We start from the raw sequence: 8,200 nt of genomic DNA on the forward strand, positions 1-8,200 counted from the left end.
TCCCAAGGGGCTTTTGTTGGCTTTACAAGTTAAATTTGATTCCTTAAAGGAAAGCATGCCATTCCAGTCAAAGCCTTGGAAAAATAATCAGTTTCTCCAATTGTGTCCTGTTGCAAAAGAAAAAAGATTCTGATTGAACTTATGCAAATAACTATATTGCCATAAGTTAAGAATACTCACAACTGGTTTCCAAATTCTAGAGAAATTAAGTAGAGAGAAACAAATATGCCCTAAATTTTGTTCACAGGAGTATACTCTACTCAATTGCTAAAAGCTGTAAATGACTTAAAATAAAAGTTTCCTTGACTTGGAAAAACAAAACAAAGGATCAGCAACGTTTTAAGCAAAAAGTTTAAAAGATCACTTCAGATTTCCTTAGTTTATGCAGTTAAGTTTTGTTCTGCTTGTATTCATGAACATTTCAGGTCTCTATGAGAGTTATAAAAAATTTTTTTCCTTTATTCTGATGTTATAATCTCCAAAGTTACCAGAAACCTGCATTTAAGAACACCTGCTAGATTTCTACAGTTGATTAAAAACCACCTCCTAAAGACGACCAAAACAAGGCAACAATTGTCTGTGGCTGACAAAATGTTTTAGGGCAGCCACAGTCAAAGACACAATTGACAAGGAAACTTGGTTACGTCTGTGGCATACAAAAATTTATGTAACAATTATAATTGTTAATAACATATACTAAGTTAAATTACAATTACAGGAGTTTCCCATAATTTTGGAAAATATACCAATAACACATTTATACAAATATAGCCCAAGGAAAGCCAAACACCGCTTTATATTTAACAATGTTTCCTGTATGATTTTTATACCAATTAAGCCAAGCATCACTTTTACATTAGTGCATTATTGATGTCAAACCCCATTCTTAATAAAACCTTATAGACAAATGTATTCAATCTTAATCAGTTTTACCATAAGATATGATTTTCATAAACCTTTTATAACCCTTTACAAACTTTTGTAAAAGAGATCATAAGCAGATTTTTGCTTTAAGAAAAACCTGTTGCACTCTTATTCCAATGTTTAATTTACTGAAAAACTGAATACCCTTTTAACTTTAGCCAATGTGTTCACACACAGAATTTCTTTTCCAACTAATTTTTTACAAACCTTCCACAACTTGCTTAAACCTTCAGCTTTATTCTAACTTAAAACAATCCTTTAGCCATTTAATTTAGGCAAGAAAAATCCACATTCCTGTGATTTCCTATAATGTTTTACCAAAAGTACATTCTACTTTCCTTACACACCTTGTGTGTAGAACTGCCTTTTCAGTAGTCTCAAATACGTGTTGCACTCTTAACTCTTAGCAACTTTTCCTTTTGGTGAAAACCTTGGCAAGTAAGGGATTTTCATTATGTACCAGGTGTGGAGCCTAGGATCGAGAAAGAAGTGCAGATAAAGTCTGACTCTTTCCAGTGTTTAATTCCACGTGTCTCAGGCCTTACCTAGCTATAAAGCAGGCAAGTTGTACGGTTACGAGTCATAGTGGCATTTTATGAAGCATTTAGGAGGCTCAATCACCTTTAAATTGTACAACATTTCTTTTATAAATTCCCTTTTTTTTTTAAGCAACCAGTCATTTTACTTTAGGACAAGAATTTACCATACAAGAGCCTTTCTTATATAAAGTGTCTTTTCTTTATAACCTTCTTTGCAAAGCTAGGGGGCATGGCTAAATCCACATGTCCCCAGGCCTTATGTAGAATGGAATGGCTTCACCGTACATTGAACAATTTTTAAAAGTCAAAGAAGCAGTTTATGACCTTAAAACATTTAGCAAAAATAATATCTGACCTGCATAATTTAGAACAAATGTTTATTTTTTGAAGATATATTTGTTTTACCAATAATCTTTAAAACTATCTTTATTTCCCAAAGACTACTTAAGTCACATGAATGAAATAAAAGGCATTACACTTTTTATTTTTCTAACAAAATGTTTGATTTGACCTCTTATTATTATTAAACCAATTAATCAAAGCTCTTTCATATATAAACATCACACACATAATACATATAAATACACAGACAGAAGAAGATAACGAACTCATCCCCTAAGCCAGGAATCGAACTCTGAATCCAGGCTGTCATTGTGATGGTGGAGACCAAGAGAAAGTACTGCCAGGTCAGGGGGATCACAAGGTCAGGAGATTGAGACCATCCTGGCTAACACGGTGAAACCCCATCTCTACTAAAAATACAAAAAATTAACCGGGCGTGGTGGCAGGCGCCTGTAGTCCCAGCTACTTGGGAGGCTGAGGCAGGAGAATGGCATGAACCCGGGAGGCAGAGCTTGCAGTGAGCCGAGATTGCGCCACTGCACTGCAGCCTGGGCGACAGAGCAAGACTCCGTCTCAAAAAAAAAAAAAAAAAAAAAAGAAAGTACTGCCAGGTGGTTACAAGGTCAAGCTCCCAAGGTCATACAAGACCAGAGGGAAACCTCATCAGTTTTTTTGTTGTTGATGTTGTTGTTGTTTTTTCAGGAACCTGCAGTAACGTTTATAACTGACCAGTTTGCTGGGCCATCTTGAACAGCAGGCTTACAGGTGTCCTAGGCCCACATTCTATCCTAAGGTACTGCTCTCCATTATAGAATACAGAAAGACACACAAAGCATGCCAAAATAGCTACAGCTTAAGACTAGCCTCACAAATCCTTTTTTCCCATTAATCAAAACTTTACAGGAGACAAACAGTGATTTTTACCATTCATTCAACCAGTTTGCACAGAGAGAGAGAGAGAGAGACAGTGACACAGAGAAGAGAAAAGCATTGCCTGAGGCAGGATGGGGAAGGCAAGCCACTCAGGGAGGACAGAGAAAGACCCACCCATTGCAGTGACACTGAAAAATTCAGGCGGCCACTTGTCGGTAGCAAAGGGATAGTTTCCAACCGTCCCATCAGCTCTCAAGTTTCCCCTTTTTGGGGAGGAAAAAGTTCCCCATGTCCCACACTCCTGTGCATGCCTAACCTTGTCACCCACTGCCGTCAGCAAATAGTACACGGCAGGTTAATCCAAAGAGAATAGCAGTTAACATCCCATATTGCCAAACCTGTTCTTAGGCGAAAGGGACTTTACCAATAGGGACTTTACTGAGAGGGGCCTCTAACCCCCTAAATCTTAGAAAGGACTCTAACCCTCCTAAGTTGGGCCTCTAGCCCAAGATCAGTTAAGCATCTTTGCCTTTTATTAAGAGGGCCCTTTAACCCACCCTGTCTTAGGAGAGACTCTAACTCCCCTAAGTTGGGCCTCTAACCCGATCCCATACTTTACTGGGGTATATGCACCCCACTTACCCAAAGTCAGCCAATCAGTGCTGCAGTCTACTTCCTTTGAGTCAGGAAGTTTCCTCAGTATCGTCCCTTTTGTGATTCTCGAGAAAGATGTTACCAGACCCCACCACTTACCCAAAGTTAGCCTTTGGGTTGGGAGTTTAGCACTATAGTCCATTTCATGGTTGCCAGAAAGATATTACAGAAAAGGGGTCCCGATCCAGACCCCAAGAGAGGGTTCTTGGATCTGGTGCAAGAAAGAATTCAGGGCGAGTCCATAAAGTGAAAGAAAGTTTATTAAGAAAGTAAAGGAATAAAAGAATGGGTACTACATAGACAGAGCAGCCCCAAGGGCTGCTGATTACCCATTTTTATGGTTATTGCTTGATGATATGCTAAACAAGGGGTGGGTTATTCATCCCTCCCCTTTTTAGACCATATAGGGTAACTTCCTGACGTTGTCATGGCATTTGTAAACTGTCATGGCGCTGGTGGGAGTGTAGCAGTGAGGACGATCAGAGGTTACTCTTGTGGCCATCTTGGTTTTGTTGGGGTTTGGTTGGCTTCTTGAATGCAACCTGTTTTATCAGTAAGGTCTTTATGACCCGTACCTTGTGCCGACCTCCTATCTCGTGCCGACCTCCTATCTCATCCTGTGACTTAGAATGCCTTAACCCTCTGGAAATGCAGCCCAGTAGGTCTCAGCCTCATTTTACCCACCTCCTATTCAAGATGGTGTTGCTCTGGTTCACACATCTCTGACACTTTGTAAGTTTCTGCATATAGTTCCTGCACATATTTTGTTAGATATACCCAAATACTTCACTTTTTGGTTCTATTGCAAATGCTATTTTTTAAGATGTCAAATGTTAATTTCCAGTTTTTCATTGCTGGAATACAGGAGTGCAATTGACTTTTGAATATTGTCCTTGCATCCCCTTGTATCCTACAACTTTGCTAAACTCAGCTTTCATTTACAGAAATTTTTGTTTTTAGATTAAGATTTTTGTGTAGACAATCATGTCAGTTGTGAATAAAGACAGTTTTATTTCTTCTTTTCTAGTGTGTATGTCTTTTATTTCTTTTTCTTACCTTATTGTACCAGTTAGGTCTTACTCTAAGTTAAAAAGTTACTATTTTATTCAGGGCCGTGGGATCTGTTTTCAAGGATACATTTTAAAAGTTTCGGCCAGGCGGTGGCTCACACCTGTAATGCCAGCACTTTGGGAGGCCAAGGCGGGCGGATCACGAGGTCAGGAGATCGAGACCATCCTGGCTAACATGGTGAAACCCCATCTCTACTAAAAATACAAAAAAATTAGCCAGGCGTAGTGGTGGGCGCCTGTAGTCCCAGCTACTCAAGAGGCTGAGGCAGGAGAATGGCGTGAACCCAGGAGGTGGAGCTTGCAGTGAGTCAAGATCGCACCACTGCACTCCAGCCTGGGCAACAGAGCGAGACTCTGTTTCAAAAAAAAAATTTTTTTTTAAGTTTCAAGCAGTTACTTATTGCGTGATAGTCTGATTATTCAAAGAGCCTCCAACATTTCTTTCTTTTTTTTAATTATACTTTAAGTTCTAGGGTACATGTGTACAACGTGCAGGTTTGTTACATATGTATACGTGTGCCATGTTGGTGTGCTATAAATCATGCTGCTATAAAGACACATGCACACATATGTTTATTGCGGCACTATTCACAATAGCAAAGACTTGGAACCAACCCAAATGTCCATCAATGATAGACTGGATTAAGAAAATGTGGTGCATATATACCATGGAATACTATACAGCCATAAAAAGGATGAGTTCACGTCCTTTGTAGGGACATGGATGAAACTGGAAACCATCATTCTCAGCAAACTATCACAAGAACAAAAAACCAAATACCGCATGTTCTCACTCATAGGTGGGAAATGAACAATGAGAACACTTGGACACAGGAAGGGGAACATCACACACCGGGGCCTGTTGTGGGGTGGGGGGAGGGGGGAGGGATAGTATTAGGAGGTATACTTAATGTAAATGATGAGTTAATGGGTGCAGCACACCAACATTTCTTAAAAGAATTTCTGTTGTTGGTGATGGAATCAGATTAAATCCACTGGTATTCCTCAGGAGGCAGGAGGGGACTATAAAATCTTTCCCCTGAATTAAAGAGGGGAAACTAGAAAATTTGAGAAGGTAGTGTGACATGGCAGTGATACTGCATTTTTACATACATCAGATAATACCTCAGAACATGTATCATTCCATTTCGTGCTCGTGAGAACTCTGAGAGGTCAGTATTATTAATTTTTTTTTAAGAGATGGAGTTTCACTGTGTCGCCCAGGGTGGAGTGCAGTGGCACGATCTTGGCTCACTGCAGCCTCCGACTCCTGGGTTCAAGCGATTCTCCTGCCTCAGCCTTCCGAGTAGCTGTGATTATAGGCACCCTAACTATGCCTGGCTAATTTTTGTATTTTTAGTAGAGACGGGGTTTTGCCATGTTGGCCAGGCTGGTCTCAAATTCCTGACCTCAGGTGATCCACTTGACTCGTCCTCCCAAAGTGCTAGTATTACAGGCATGAGCCACTGCGCCCAGCCTATTAAATTCTTTACGTATAGGAAATCAGAATTCAGACAACGACATGTTCTATCTAAGCGTACATGGCTTTGTAACTCTTCATTTAATATTCTAAGAATAACTGATCTATTTAGATATCCTGATTTGTGAGCTAGGGAAGCTCTGGCCTCTTCTGTTACGTGCTGGGACCAGTCTATATTATGTGGCAGTTTTACATATTGTCTTATTGGTGTACAAGAGTTGGAATAAAAGTTTCTGGCAAACTGTCGTTTTGCTTTTATGTAATCAACTGTACACCAGGGAGCTGTACTTTCTCTGACACCTTGCCCCTTTAAACACGACACTGTAAGTACTGGATTCTTTGATAGCCGAGCAGATAAATGATTTCCACTAAGTTATTCCCCTGCTCTGCCACTCTATGGTTCTGACTGCACAGAAAGTTCAAGGGCACAGAAGTGTTTATGATACATGAGGCTCTCAAACACAGAGTCTAGGGACCCCAGGGTTGGACTCGATCTTGCTAAAAGGCATAGAAAATGCCATAGCTAGTGTGTTCCACTTTCATTCAGGCAACCTCCAGATGCCTGCTGGGTGAGTTTATGTATGATTGATGTCTTTTCTTCAGTGATATTGGCTTTAAATAGTAATCTAAGTTTGTCTTTTTTTGGCAAAACCTTCACAAATCCAACTTCTTTTGTATTCTGACTGCTTTTTCTTTTTTTTTTCTTTTTTTTTTTTTAACCTTTAGGACAACACTTCTCACTGCTTTACAACAGAAATATTTGTTTCACAGTTTCTTCCTACCCCTCTCCCCTATTAGGCTGTATGCTTTCTGAGGACTGGCTCCTTGTCTTATTGATCATTGTATCATCAATGTTGAGGACAAGACTTAGAACCAGAGTGAACACTGAATAAAGAATTGCTTAATGGAATTGAAGAGTACATTTTTTATTTGTTCGATTCACAGCAACAAAATTTTTTTTTAAGTTTTTTTCATTATTAGACTTGTTTTTCTGATAAGTTAAGCAGAAAATGGTATGAGACTTGGGTAGTAGGCAACTGTTGGCTATTCCTCTAGCTATCCTATAAGGAGCAGCAAAGTTGGCCTTGTCCTTGCTGTCTCTCCAGTGGAGTTGTCTGTTGTGGGGACAAATTTCTCACAACTCACTGGACCATACAGTCAAGGTGTTCCATATGCCCATAGTGTGAAAGACAAGGTCTCTGCCTTCAAACAATTTGTAGTTTCTATAGATAATAAGAAAATAGCCCAATAAACAAACAAAGCTATAATTGCAGGCTGTTGTGATATGAAAGACATAAACAGGGTGGTGTCTTAGAGTGTGGTCGGGGAGAAGGGTGGCTGCTTTGGAAAGAATTCTCAGGAAAGACATCTCTGAAGACATGACATTTGTCCTGATATCGGAATGAACAACAACAACAACAAAATGCCAGCCACATGAAGAGCTGAGAAAAGAGCACTCCAGGCAGAGGAATCAGCAAGCGCAAAGGTGTTAATGTGAGAAAGAACTTTACTTCTTTGAGTAACAGAAAGGAGACCAGTATGATTGAGGTGATAAGAAGAGAGGTATACAATTGTCAGGGGCCAGATCTTAGGAGGCCATGTACCTCATGAGAAGGAGTGGGAATTGTATTCTCAGTGTGATGGAAAGGCATGAATGGGTTTTAAGCAGAATGACATGAACTGATTTCTTTGGGAATTATCCCACTGTTTGGAGATTAGACTCTTGGTTGTGAAGGGCAAGAGTAGAAGCAGAAATATCAATTAGGAAGTTGATGACACCATCCACAGTGACTTGGACTATTCTGGCAGCACTAAGGAAGGAGAGAGGTGAATGGATTCGGGGATATAATTTGAAGTACGTTGACAAAACTTGCTGATGCATTGTATATGAATGATTACAGAATAGAAAGAATCAAAGATAACTCATTGGTTTTTGGTTTTAGCAACTGGAGGAATGACAGTGCCGCTTACTGACACATGAAAGACTGAGGAATAAGCAGACATTTGTTTGTTGAGGAGACAATCAGGAGCTTGGGCCATATTAAGTTTGAACTGTAGCAGACAATTATGTGGAGATGTTGAGAATATAATAATCTGAAGTTCAGAGAAGGGTGAAAGCTAAAGCTATAAATTTGGTATATGACTGATAGTTAAAGCCATATGCCTGGGTGAGATATTTTAGGGATAAAGTATTTTTAGAGAAGAGTACCCATCAACATTGGGATCCCTCAACATTGAAAGGCTATGAAGAAGAGGATGATAATAGTAAACAAATTGAGAAGTATGAAGAAAGTACGTAGAGTATGAAGAAAATCAGG

The sequence above is a fragment of the Pan troglodytes genome, chromosome X (assembly GCF_028858775.2).
Source record: "Pan troglodytes isolate AG18354 chromosome X, NHGRI_mPanTro3-v2.0_pri, whole genome shotgun sequence".
Lineage (NCBI taxonomy): Eukaryota > Metazoa > Chordata > Mammalia > Primates > Hominidae > Pan > Pan troglodytes.